The sequence below is a fragment of the Adiantum capillus-veneris genome, chromosome 14, assembly GCF_014529385.1.
Source record: "Adiantum capillus-veneris isolate H3 chromosome 14, ASM1452938v2, whole genome shotgun sequence".
Taxonomy (NCBI): domain Eukaryota; kingdom Viridiplantae; phylum Streptophyta; class Polypodiopsida; order Polypodiales; family Pteridaceae; genus Adiantum; species Adiantum capillus-veneris.
In genome coordinates, this window is record NC_140944.1 from 84,917,932 (window position 1) to 84,932,560 (window position 14,629).

The 14,629-nt window shown below is 44.0% G+C and overlaps 1 pseudogene; it reads right to left on the reverse strand.

Annotated features, from left to right (window-relative positions):
- Nucleotides 1–996: 996 nt before the first annotated feature.
- LOC147442700 (triosephosphate isomerase, chloroplastic pseudogene) lies at nt 997–1,637 on the reverse strand (annotated as a pseudogene).
- Between the last annotated feature and the right edge of the window lie 12,992 nt (nt 1,638–14,629).

Here is a 14,629-nt window from a genome sequence, read left to right on the forward strand (position 1 = left end):
CTTGGTTATGCTTGATAATTGCTTAATAATCCAAGTAATATGCAATTGGGGTGTTGGTAGCTAAACATTTACCTAGTCAGAGTTCATCGATGGTCATCATTGCTGGAATATTAAGGGCTAATGTATCTTGAGGGTTGTTATGGTTATTCACGATGGTTTACAATGTAGGGCATGAAAGTAGTAAAATAAACTAAGAGACAACAGGACCCATGAGAAGCAAAATTATTGGTCTATAACTCCACAGAGTCACCATGTCCATCCTCTTCACCAGTGAAATTTGCACCTAATCCCTTCAAATGTGATAGATACTATAGATGTGGGTAACAAAGGCTATTTACATAAGACATGTCAGAATTTTACTTGTAAAATACAATGGACATATGACATAAAATTGACCGGCCGAGTACCAATGTACAAGGAAGGCTTTCCTCGTGTGAGCCTAAGGTTAGGTAAAAGTAAATGTAGTGTTGGCGATTGTTTCAAGCGGGTCAGGAGTGGTCATGGTTACGTGGGATCGCGGATGAAGTTGGAGATTGTAGGACAAGGATTATAATGATACTTGGGCACACCTAAACAACGATTGTAAAAGAATACAAGATTTTATGCTTGGCTTCTCGCAAGATTCTATCTCCTATCGAAGGGTATGCTTGTTGCAAAATGGCCTTAACACGGCACATGAATAGAAATGGATGTGCATATTTTGACAGTTTACCATCTGCATGCAAACACTCAAGCCTGCACATATTAGTGCCATCAAGGGACTTGATAGTCTACAGGACAACCCACCTCCTATCCAAGTGGCGAGAATCAAAAGGCAAATTCACCTCCTCCTACACAATGTCACTCCCACGAAGGATAGAAGTTTGTAGAAGTGGTGAAGAGATGCACACAGTATGGTCTCAACTTTTTGCACATCGCTACATGCTGCATGCAAGAATACAATTGGTCTACAGAGCATTTTCCTCATTATCTCACAAAATGTGGCCATAAACTATGCTAGAAAAGAATTGAACAAATGCTTTCGTGGGCTGTCATCGAGTTACAAATTGTGGAAAATTCCGAACCCTTAAGCAAGGCTCCGCCAACAAGAAATTCATCTATATCTTCTTTCGTTGCAATCTCTTCACAATTGGCTCCATTCACAGAACCACCATAAATGATATGAATAGTCTTAGCAGCATCGAAAGAAACGGTTCCTCCCCCATCCAACCATGGATGACATGCATGACTGCATGGACTTCCTCAACTTGTAGAGGTGTTGCTACCTTGCCAGTGCTAATTGCGCACACCGGATTATAAGCAATCACAACGTTGTCCCAGCTCGGCACCGCATTGATAAATGCTTTCAATTGCTCAAAGCAAATAGTAAACATCTTCCCAGCTTCACGCTCTTCCAATTTCTCCTCACCCATGCACAAGCAATGACCTTTGGGTTTTGTGATAGTCCAGAAGCAACCTTGTGTTACCAATAAACTCATTTTTTTTGCCAAGAACGTTTTGTGCTCATAATGGCCAAGAATTACCCATTCATAGCCATTGTCCTTCAACTGTTCAGTACTGATTTCTCCAGTAAAGGCTCCATGAAATACTAATCGGGTACTACATGATGAACACATGGTATCCCCATCTGAGTTCATTGTCAGTAACAAAGAGAAAAATCCAGTATCAAAACAAGTCGTACAAGGATCAAGGACCTAGGGGTGCAACAACATGAAGTTATAGATGGGGAAGGAGATGGCGGGGTGGCAAAGGCCTAAACGGGAAATCAGTTGTTGCAAAGTAATGGTAGTGAGCATAGAAAACTTGCAATCATATTGTTGGTGGCGGTGGGAGTGGGTGTGTACGCACCTGTATTGCAGCAGCAAGGGGCAGAGTGAGAGAAAAAGAGAGTCAGTGCATGTGTTGGACATGCACTACAGTCTACAGGGTCAACTAGTGTGTGTGTGTGTGTGTGTGTGTGCCAGTACGCGTAGTATTCGATTCGTGGTTGTGGGCGCCATGCAGACGAGGGAGAGTGATACAATTTGCATCAACTGAATTGAGCAAAGTCTCCCCCTTTTTTTGTAGTGTGTATGGCCCATGATAGGCAGCTGGTAGGGAGTGAGCACAGAGAGAAAATTGGTTGTGCACAATTTTCTAGCGGCTGCATGAAGGATAGAGAGAGAAGGTACCTCACAGCGACTACAGATGTTCAGAGGGAGAGAGAGAGGGTGTGGTTGGTGGTTAAAGGGGGGGTGGCTACCAGCAGCCGCATGGGGAGGTGACCGCGAGGGGGATAGAGAAAGAGAGGTTGCCCTCCAAAAACCTAAGGTAAGGATAATACCAATACCCAATACCAAGAAGTCCTCTTCCAAGGACTTCTGCATATGCTTGAACTCTACTCCTCTCCAACCATAGATTGTCTACAAAAGCAAATAAAGGAACATCCTATCATTTGGGGACTTCTAGCAATGTTCAAATTTCAACTAGCTCTTCTCTGCCATGGACAGGAGACCAACTCATATCTGGAGCAGAGGAAAGGAAATTGTATCGACCAGTTTTAAATGCTAAACACGTCTAGGTAATTAGCTGCACTCTCCACAAATGTTACAGAATGATAATGTGCACATCCAAGTTCTAGCCCAAGCTCATTTTTGCAGCAGTTCATATCTGAGGTAGAGGAATGAGTAGGGACCAAAAAGCAGAGCTCAGGAAACCAAAGCCTGCTCAAATTGCCACCAAGGAGGAGGTTCAAGGAATTTCTTTCTCAAATTTTACCTACATGTGCTCATAGCTTTTCTAATGCTTCTACGACTTTCCTTACAATGATAGAAGAGAATTTTATCCTATTCCTTCTTCTCTATTTCTTGCTTCTTACTCCATCTGCTAAATCATACTCTTAAGTTAGCTACTAATAATGGTACGTATATAAAGACCTAATTTATTCAAATTTGTGTTTGTTTCTCTTAAAACAAATGCTTCCTATACTCAACTTTTAGACTTAAGTACCTTCTTGAAAACAATCGTGCAGACATAGTAGATTCAATTAATAAAAGCAACAAAAATGAAATAAAATAAAATACTTAGCTCATCTCCATAGCTACATCCAAACTGCATCACAAGGAGCATAATTGATTTTAATGCCTTGGCTTTTATTCGAGCTGCCAATTTCCTAAGCCTCTCAGCATGATTGTTCTATGCCGAAGAGCATAACCACAACTCTAATACCACTGCTCCTATCGGAAGCCTGGCTGCCCTGCATAATACCCGAAATAGCACACTGCAAACCATAAAAACAAACTAATCAACATACCTGAAAGATCTCGTAGCACAGAATCAAAGCCGTAAGCAAACAGAGAGAGAGTAAGAGTGAAACAGCACAACAGCACGCATGTAGGCACACCTCCTAGAGCGGAGTGCTACGCCGGCATGGCAAGAGAGAGAGAGAGAGAGAGAGAGAGGAGAGGAGAGGAGAATAACACACACACTAGGTGCAATCTCCTCCCATGCAAGAGTGTCCATTTCCCTCTTGCATGTATTTGATTTATAGATTTCTTGAATGGTCAAATTGAGTACAAATTGGCCGGCCGATCATAAATGGCCAAAGCTCATAAAAGAGTACTTGAATAATAAAATGAGCAAAATATATATTTGTTCGTAATATAGGCCTAGATCGATCAATCCTTTTCCACCTGTCAGCTGCAATAAATAGTAGAATATCAGTTCCATAACATGTACCCAATAAGTACGGTGGATCGGGGGATCCGTATGCTCATGTTTCAATCTTCAAACAAGTGTTGAGGACTGAATAGGCAATCAATTTTCATACTCATCATAAGGGATTTGGATTGACGGGCCTAGAAGGAACAACCTTGACCTAGTTCCAGCCATTAAAAACACGGGAATTCCCAAGCATAGAGCAACTTCTTTGAGAATTTGTAGAGGAACTCTCAAAGAGAGGAATTAAGCATAATATGGTCTCCCAAATCTATGCATTTAGACAAAAGGAGAAAGAAAAGGTGAAGGAAGCCTCGCTTTGATCTAAGCAATACATAAAAAGATGTCTTTCTAGAGAGCTACCTCAGGATGAGAGGTTGTCAGTCCTTTTCATAGAGGGATTGCAAGAAAGATTTGCACTTAAAGGCATGTGTTACTTTTGAGCAAGTCACAAAGGAGGCATTGTATTTGGTAGATAATTGTAAGGCATATGGGGAGGTGATTGAGGACACAGACCAAGGGACGATTAGCACCTCTTCAACCACTAGCTAATCCACAATGAAACTGGGTGGGCATAACCAAACTCTGCCAGACGTTGAACAAATGATCGAGGAAGTGATCAGAAGGATAAACCAAGGAAACATGACAAACCCAAATGCACGACAACAGCCCACACAAAAATGTGACACTTGTGGAGGAGATCATCCAACTCAGTGGTGCAACATGCAGTCAAGGCCAGGAGCAAATGTATAGCGTGTATTGAAGTGGTGTGCTATCAAACAAGAATGGACAAACCATGAGACCCACAAATGTTTCTACAATAGAACGTTGTTGAAGAAAGACCATATGGGCCACCTAGAGGGCGACAGTTGCCACCTCCTCCAAGATACCAAGTAGGACAAAATAATGCAGTTCAAGGGCAGGAAAAACCTCAACCTATGTGGGGACATCAGCCTCCTTTACCCCAGGAAAACAGAACCATGGTAAGAATTTTGCAACCCATAGAGGCACCTGCGGATCAGAGTAGGATACAGGTAGTTTCATATCGAGAAGATCCAGATAGCTCTTATGAGAGAGGGTTAGACGGTAGGATTACATGGTCGATGAAAATATGTTCATGTTCATGGAAAATTAGAACTACAGACCTAGGGGATACCCTCCTAGAACTAGACAACCGATGGGGGCTCCACAAGATTCTCCACCACTAGTAGGACCATGCTATGAATGTGGCGGTGGTCATTAGGTACAAAGTTGTCCACACAAAGGAGAGCATATCAAACTCTTTGGGTACTGTGAGGTATGTACAAATGTCCGTCTCATTCCACACTATCCAAAAAACCCTGATAACAAAGGGAAGGCTACCATGAACAAAATCGAAATTGTATCAAGCTCAAGTGGTTCGGAAACGGAACGAGCAGTTCCAATGAATGATGTAACAAGAGCACAAGCAGAAGAGGTTGCAAGAAACATCCCACCCAGCCAAACCGAGTTAGAGAATTTGTTGATTAGAACCCCTAGGAAATCTTGGAAGGCAAAAAGGGACAAGATGAAAGCCAAAAGAATAACAGAAAAATAAGCTTTAGAAACCAAATTGCAGCAAATAGAAGAATAGTTGAGAGTGGAAAGAGACCATAAAGAAAAGATTGATGGAGCAAAACCATTAATAATACCTTTGGGAGGATCGGTCTTGGTGGACAAGGTATTTGAGCCATTAGATGCGATCTTGAAATCTTATGAAGCTAGGCTAGATTGTTAATGTATCCTTATCCATGGTATGAAAAAGAGAGGTTGTAGATGTGCAAGGAGCTCATCCAAGTGGCCCAAGCCCTTATGGAACCACCTGTTTCTATTGCTCCAAGGATTGAGGTATTGATCCGCAAAAAAATCCAAGAGTTGAAGAATTGAGGTATCAAAGATAGTGACCAAAAAGAACCGGTAATTGAAACACCTTTGGATACGAGGATGGAAGCCAAGGGGACAGTTATGGAGCGAGCTCAAGCGAGCTTTTTTTTTCATCCCACCACCACTACCTCCCATTGCTGCCCCTTAGAACCCATTGCCACCACCAACTTAGCCCACCACTGGTGGTTAGTGGTGCTAACTTACTATCACCATATGTGCCGCCTCTAATCCTACAACCATAGCTCATTTCCGCCCCTCCCTCCAGTGGAGTAGCCAAGAACCTCCTCCCTACCCTCTCCCCCCCTCCCCCTCTCTCTTTCTCCCTCACCCCTTCTCTCTCTATCAGCCCCTCTCCTTCCCCGCCCCCCCCTCTCTCTTTCTCCCTCACCCCTTCTCTCTCTATCAGCCCCTCTCCTTCCTCGCCCCCCCCCCCCCTCTCTCTCTCTCTCTCTCTCACACACACACACACACACACACATTTGGCACCTTCCCTTCTCTCTCTCCCCCCTCCCCCTCTCTCCCTTTCATGATCCATCTAACCCATCCCCTCTTCTCTCTCTCTCTCTCTCTCTCTCTCTCTCTCTCTCTCTCTCTCTCTCTCTCTCTCTCTCTCTCTCTCTCATCCGCCCCTCCCCTCCAGCTTCTCTCTCTCCATCCCTCATATTTATCTCCCCATACCCTCCCCATCTCTCTCTCTCTCTCTCTCTCTCGTGTGTGCACGCGCGCGTGCTAATAGAAAGAGGAAAATGGTATAACCTTTCTATCACCCAAGTGTGGTAGATTGGTTATCCCATTTCACTCTTGAATAACAGGTCTTAGTTTAACTCTTGTATCTTTGAGGTCTCTTGGGATTTCCCTCTTGAATAACAGGTCTTAGTTTAACTCTTGTATCTTTGAGGTCTCTTGGGATAGTTTCCTACGATGTTAAAATCCTCTTCTTCTCGGGGGTGTGTGTGTAGGTGTGTGTTAATAAAAATAGGAAAATGGTATAACCGTTCTATCAGACAAGTGTGGTAGATTGGTTATGCCATTTCCCTCTTGAATAACAAGTCTTGAGTTCAACTCCCATCGTTGAGGTCAGAGAGAGAGAGAGAGAGAGAGAGAGAGAGAGAGAGAGAGAGAGAGAGAGAGAGAGAGAGAGTGCACATGCATTATCAATGGCCAGAATCCGATGAGGGGCGAGCAAATGCTTGACCCAGGCTAGGTTGCACACATGCAATGTATACAGCTGGGGGTGAGCAAGTCAACATGACAAATTATTGCTTTCAGAAGACGCAGAGCATGTCTACCATTGAGAGTTCCTCCCGCCACTCCAACGGCAAAGAACGCAGGTGAACGTTGATGCACTACCTTCTCACGAAACGATTCACACGATGGCAAGCGGTGGAGAAAATGATGAGTGTACACAGGGGCATGGTGGGCCTGTGGTGGGGCTGCTGCGCTTTCCCATCGGAAATACCATCGCTTAGGATGCATGTGTGCACCTGAGAGAGAGAGAGAGAGAGAGAGAGAGAGAGAGAGAGAGAGAGAGAGAGAGAGGTTGGGGGGGGGGGGGGGGGGGGGGGGGTAGAAATTGTGAGAGGGGGGGATACCTTCTTATTATTTTTCTAAAACAAGCCCAAGCAATAGCGAACATAGAGATGTTCGCTATTGCTTGGGCTTGGTTTTTCTTTCCTTTTTTTCCTAAAGCACCCCCTCCCCCCCCCCCCCCCCCCCCCACTCTTTCCCTCTTTTAAAGAAGAAGAAAAATAAGGCATTCCCCCCCCCTCCCCTCTCTCCCTCTCACAATTTCTACCCCCCCATCTCTCTCTCTCTCTCTCTCTCTCTCTCTCTCTCTCTCTCTCTCTCTCTCTCTCTCTCTCTCTCTCTCAACCCTAGCCTCTGTTGGTACTCCTCTAAATCTGCCAGCCTCAATCTCTATTTATGTGACGTTGCGCGCATCTGTCCAATAACACATTGTAATCCATGGGATAGATGAGTGTTCATGTAGGCACTCCCCCCGCCCCCTGTGTGTGTGTGTGTGTGTGTGCGCGCGCACGTGCGCACATGCGCGCCACATCTCGATCTCTCTCAACCCTAACCTCTAATGGTACTCTCTAAATCTTCTAGCCGCAATCTCTAACTGATGTGATGATGTGTGCATCTTTTGAATAACACGTTGTAATCCATAGGATAGATGAGTGTTCATGTAGGCAGGTCTGATCACAAAACCATCCTCTATAAGCTCAAGGAGATGCTCTCTGTAGAAAGCCATCTTCATGCCAAGCACATGCATAGGCTATATCCATGTCCTCCTAGTGTCTAACTAAATCAAGTCATGTCTAATCATCTGCATGATCTCGGTTTGTGTGAGACAAGGAGGGTGAGTCTAGTGTATAATTGGAAAGGGGGTAATCTATCCATGTCACTGAGAGAGAGAGAGAGAGAGAGAGAGAGAGAGAGAGAGAGAGAGAGAGAGAGAGAGAGAGAGGCGGGGGGGAGACGTGGGGGCAGGGAGAGAGAGGGGAGGAATACAGGGGGAGAGAGGGGTGACAGGGGGTGGACACAGACACACACACACACACACACAAAGGGTGAGGGGAGGTGGGGGCAGAGAGAGAGAGAGAGAGAGAGAGGGGGGGGGGCATGAGTATAGAGTGATAGGAAAAGAGAGAGGAAGAAGGGAGTGGAGGACCTTGTGGAAGGGAGGCGGGTTGCTGGAGGACAAGATGGAGGAAGGGAAGGCATAGGAGTAGATGGAGAGAGGAGGTGGAGGATGTTGGAGGAGGAGCAAGGGAGGAGGAGGAAGCACATGGGCGGCGAGAGGAGGAAGGGGAGGTAGGGACGGTGGTCCTAAAAAATAAAATAAAAATCTCGCTTCAAAGCTCGCTCCATTGAGCTCGCTCAAAGACCTAACTCGGAAGCCAATACCATAGATGGGGTGTATTCATAGGCAGTTATGCCAATTCCCAAAGTGGAAGAACCATGGTCAGAGGACCTGTGGGAGGATTTCAAAAACAAAAAAGATGGAAGCGTGACACTTTAGTAAGCTAATATCAGTGAGATCCATTTAGAATATGAGTTCTACCCGGGTGATATCCGATCATTATCTGGTGATGCAAGTATATAAATATCGAAAGACAACAAACCTCAGTCTTTGAAAACTTTACCTTCATTCATTAGCAACCATGAAACAAGATCAGAAGTTAGGAAAGTACCATCTCAATGGAAATCTGTTCCTAAGATGATGGACACCAAAACTCTTCATAAGCTGATGTGGTCTCCTATCCATTGTATGCTAACTCTATCTGAGTTACTGCATGTAAGACCTTGTCTTTGGGAAGAGGTGGGAAAAAAATTGGAGAAAATAGGGCTGGTAATTCCACCACCAATCGTTTCTCCAAAAACACCAAATAACCAGACCTTGAAACAAACTAAATCTGAGCCAGTACCAATGAATAAGGTGGGAGACTACTGTGAAGGAGAAGAAGGAAACACTACCTTGCCTGTGGAATACAAAGGAGTAAAAATGGCTGCTAACATGAATGAAACTACAATTAGCAGAGATACCTGGAGAGACCTATTGGTATTTTGGAGCAAATCCTAGTATCCTCTTGTCATAATAACTAATATCTAATTCTCCTAAATGATTGTCTCATGTTAAACAGATCATTTAATATGGGGAATTGCCAGGGGAGAAAAAGATAGAATATTGGTTAAGCTGGCAGACCGATCACAGTAGAGATCCAAAGGAGGGAAAATAAGGATCCAAAGGGGGGGCCATCTGCAAAAGAGCAAGGTGCAACAATGGGCTAAAAAGACCCTAAGGTTCAGCCCATTAAGACTTCCAAAATGCTAAGGTTCCAAAATTCAAAGGTTGTGTCCAAAGGCCAAACACTTTAGGGAAATTGAATGCTTTGTGTGTTTCCCAAAAATTCTTCATAATACCTACATAGGAGGGGGAGAGCCTTGCAAGTAGGGGATGAGAGAGAAACACACACACACACACACAAACAAACACAAGCTCCCTTTACACAAAGGGAATGAGGGACACATGTCAGCTCCCTAGCCCAGATGCCCACAAGGTGTACTCAAATACTGTTGGATGGCAGAAGACTATTGGATAGTCTCCCAAGGGTTCCAATGAGCATTCAAGAGTCCAATGGCTTGCCTGATTCCTATTGGCCAGGAGGCAAAGGGGTCCAATGAGAGTTTAATTGCATTTGTTAATTACCTAAATCTCTCACAAAAAGGGAAAGGGGGACACATGTCAGAAGTCTATCAATTATGCTCTTGAAATTCCATTGGCTAAGCCTGGGGAGGTCCAATAGGGTTGCAACATGGGCAAATAGCAAGGGAGGTCGACCAAGAGAGAGGGGGGGCTGATTTTCTCAAGGCATTATCCACACACACTCACACAACTCATGTGTGAAGCAAGAAGAATCTCTCTCTCCTTCTCAAGGTTTAATGGAAAGCTTATCACCTACTCCAAGCTTGTGAGAACGGAGGCCTACACCAACAACTCTTGGCTTTGTGATGCAAATCCAACCAAGAGCCAAGCTTCAAAGCATGTGTTACCATATACATGTGGTAGTGATGTGTGTGAACACACTAGGACCGCCGGGGCATTTTTTCCCTCTTTAGGAGGTTTTTTCCCCCGAGCATTGTATATACGCCCATCAGTCTAGGGCTATCTATCTTTCCATTGCACACTAGAAGTAACACACTCTCTATTGTGTGCCTTGAGCTTCCTTCATCTTCTCCAAGCTGTGTATGTTTCTTTGCAACCCTAATTCCAACAATTGGTATCAGAGCAGGTTACGTCTTTCGGGGCTTAGTCGCCAGTTGCTCAAGCACACGCTTGCTCACTTTCTCTGATTACAGTGCGGTTCGGCCTCATTTCGGCCTCCGTTTCCACTACAAGCAGGTCTGCACAGCCTATTTAGTCATTTTGTGAAGAATTTCTGTCAGTTCCGTTTTCTGCACAACAGGTGCCTCATAGTCTTCTACGGTTGTGCTCTATAGCACGTGTTGTTCCCGCTCCTTTTCTCCTATTTTTGGGCAGTTTTCACATCAGGTGCAGCATTTACCATGGCTAACAACAACACAGATGTGTTCAAGATGTTTGTTGCTGAGGTCCGGTTGGATGGGGACAATTACCCTATGTGGGCTTACATGATGAAACATGTTCTTGTGTCAAAGGGCGTCTGGAATATTGTGCAGGGCATTGATGTACCTCCTTGTTCTGAGGATGTAGGCGATGTTGAGGATGTTGCAGGTCTTGCTGCAAGGATTGCTGCTATTAGAGTTGTTTTGCCTATGGCGGAACAATCTCATTAGGATGTAAAGGATGCGGAGGCTCATGCATTGATTGTGTTGTCTGTCAGCACACCATTGTTCCTCACATCCGTTCAACAAAATCTGCAAAACTGGCTTGGGATATATTGGCTGGTCTTTATGCAAGTCGTAATGAGGCTAAAATTGCTTTGCTACATAAAGAGTTGGAGTCAAAGATTATGCATGAGGAAGATGATATGGACACTTTCCTTGCTAGTGTCAAGGATATCAATGAGCAACTTATTTCTGTAGGTGAAGTTATTTCAGACAGTTACCTTGTGCAGACTGTTTTTGATGCCTTACCAGATTCTTACCAGACTTTTGCTAGTACTTGGAGACTAATGACCCAAGGAAATCCAGAAGTTGTCAAGTTTGATGCATTATGCACATTGCTATTGCAAGAGTCACTTTCCAGGAAAAACAGGACTAGACAATGTGCAGTTGAACAGGCTTTTATTGCTTCTCAAAGAAAGGGTGGTAATAGCAATGCAGCCACTTCTTATCGTTCTGCTGCGAGTGGTAAAACTTCTGTTCCTAATGCTTCTAGTGGCAGCACTTTGTCTGGCAATTCTGGTGATAAGGGCAAAAAGAAGATGCGTTGCCATTATTGTAAAGCTAATGATCACTTGATCAAGTAGTGTCCTAAGTTGAAGGCAAAAGAGGCTAAAAAGAAAGAGGGTGGTTCCACTGCAAATGCTGGTTCCACTACAAATACAGCCATTGTTGAGTCTTCTGTGAAAGGAGACTGTGATGCTGATGTTGATGCAGAATGGGCTTTTAGCGCAGAGTGCACTTATAATCCTGTTATCCATGATGCATGCTTGTTAGTTGCTACAGATTCACATGTGTGATATTTCAATAGTGGTGCTGCAAAGCACATTACCTCACATCGTGAATTGTTCACCTCTCTTGAGTCTGTCCCTCATGGGAATTCAGTCACTTGTGCCAACAATGCCTCTTATCCAGTTCAGGGAGTTGGAAAGATTGTGCTTACTGCTGTTAATGGCAGTTCTTTCACACTTGTTGATGCACTTTATGTACCTGGGATCAAGAATAATCTCTTGTCTATATCCGCACTTGCTAGACTTAGACTTGTAGTCAAATTTGTGCATGACAGATGTACAGTTCATGATCTCAGTTTTGGTGATGAAATTGTTGCATCTGGCCTTTTGTGCCATGGACTGTATAAGCTCACTCTGTATGAAAAGTGTGGACAAAATTTTGCAAATGTTGTTGTAGATTAGAGGGCTATTTCAGATGCAAAACTTTGGCATGCACGTTTTGGTCATCTGAATTTTTCCAGTTTGTTGCGTTTGCAAAAATCTGTCATGGTTGCTTCTTTGCTGCCTCTTGAAGCACCTGTCAAATATGTTTGTGAAGGCTATATTTTGGGTAAGATGCAGCGTTCTAAGTTTCCAAATGATGGTTTAGTTCGGGCCACATGCAGGTTGCAGCTTGTGCATAGTGATGTTTGTGGCCCATGCAAACTCTGTCCTTGGGCAATTACCTGTACTTCGTGACTTTCATTGATGATTACTCCAGCCATGCATGGGTATTTCCGCTTAAAGCGAAGTCCGAAGTTTTTATGTGCTTCAAACAATTTCTGGCTATGGCTGAAAATGTCTCGAAATGTACTATGGGCACCCTTCGTTCCGATCGAGGGAGGGAGTATATGTCTCATGAATTCAATGCCTTTCTAGCTAGTCGTGGGATAAAACACCAATGTACAGTGCCTTATACACCTGAGCAAAATGGTGTTGCTGAGAGGAAAAACAGGTCACTAACAAAAATGGCACGATGTATGGTCAAAAGTCAAGCTTTGCCGCATTCTTTTTGGCTTGAGGCCATCATGTGTGCCACTTATGTACTAAACAGGTGTCCTACAAAAGCTTTGCAGTCTATTACTCCATATGAAGCATGGCATGATAGAAAGCCTTCTATTGAGCACATGCGTGTTTTTGGCTATTTGACATATGCTTTGTTGGTGCCACAAACACAGCGCAGAAAATTGGATGATAAGGCTGTCAAATGTTTTTTTTTTTGTTATAGTGCTGAAAGCAAAGGTTACATGTTGTATCATCCGCAAACAAAGTGTATTCTGGTTTCACGAGATGTAGTGTTTGTGGAAGATTTTGTTCATCCCTTGTTGTCATGTACTAGAGACAGTAATGTAAGCTCACAAGACATTTATGATACTTTGTTGCCTCTTTTCAGTGGTGGAAATATGAATGTAACTTCCAATGAGGCAAATGTACAGCCTATGGGGGTTTCTGAAAATGTTACAGATTAGCCTATTACTGATGCAAATGGCGATCGTGCTGAAGTCACTCTTTACCAAACTGTTGTTGGCTTCCTCATTTATGTATGCAACACGAGGCTAGATATTCAATTTGCAGTCTCACAGGTCAGCAGATTTATGCATAGCCCAGGGTCTAAGAATTGGCAGGCTGTCAAGAGGATTTTCTGCTACCTTAGTGGCACTTTACATCTTGGCTTGTTTTATCTCAAGGGGGGATCATGGCCGCCAGACTTACATGCTTTTTCGGACTCATATTGGGCTGGTCGTTTTGACATGCGAGTGTCCACAAGTGGTTTTTGTTTCATGCTCGGCAGTTCATGTATATCATGGTTGAGCAAGAAGCAACCTACTATGGCCACTTCGAGTTGTGAGGCTGAGTACAGGGCAGTCTTCACAGCTACGGTTGCGTGTGTATGGCTCATACGCCTTATGGTTGATTTGGGTGTTTGATAGGACACTGCCAACACTATCTACACTGATAGTTAGAGCGCATTGGCAGTTGCAAGGAACACAATTTTTCATGCTCGCACAAAGCACATTGAGGTGCATTACCACTATGTCAGGGAGAGGCTCTCAGCAGGAGAAATCAGATTGGCTTATGTGGCTTATGTGCCAACACAGGACAACCTTGCAGATCTTTTCACAAAGGCATTGTCTCGTGAGAAGCTTGAAGCTTTCCGCAAAGCTTTGGGCTTACTCCCCTTTGTGGACTGATCATGTCCTCAGGGCATGGCACTTCCCTTTACTCATGTGCCACCTCTCGTTCACCGCATCACTCCAGGGGGGATTTGTTACCACATACATGTGGTAGTGATGTGTGTGAACACACTAGGACCACCGGGGCATTTTTTCCCTCTTTAAGAGGTTTTTTCCCCCGAGCAGTGTATATACGCACATCACTCTAGGGCTATCTATCTTTCCATTGCACACTAAATAACACACTCTCTATTGTGTGCCTTGATCTTCCTTCGTCTTCTCCAAGCTGTGTGTGTTTCTCTGCAACCCTAATTCCAACAGCATGCTCATTTTCTCTACATGCTAATTACTAAGATAATCTATGCTAATATAAGTGATTATGTGAGGAGATGTACGTCTTTCTCGTAAGACTACTCCTTCTTCCTGTCAATCTACTCTCATACCCCACTAGCTCTCACCATCTTCGAAGGTGTGTGAGGTCTTGGGTCTAAGACCGTGAGGGAATTGATGTTGTGTTTGATAAGTGTTTTGCTTAGTTCTTGAAGTTTCCATCTTCATTGCACTAGCTAGTATTGAAGGAACACAAAGAATTGTATTGTAAAATGTCTCTCTTGATGGGAGAAACCATAATACAAAGCCTTTTGGAGGGGGGTTGTCTCCATGCAAATCCGGTCCTCAACTGCTGTCAATTTCTTAATTTCTCTCTCTTTTGAAGTATTG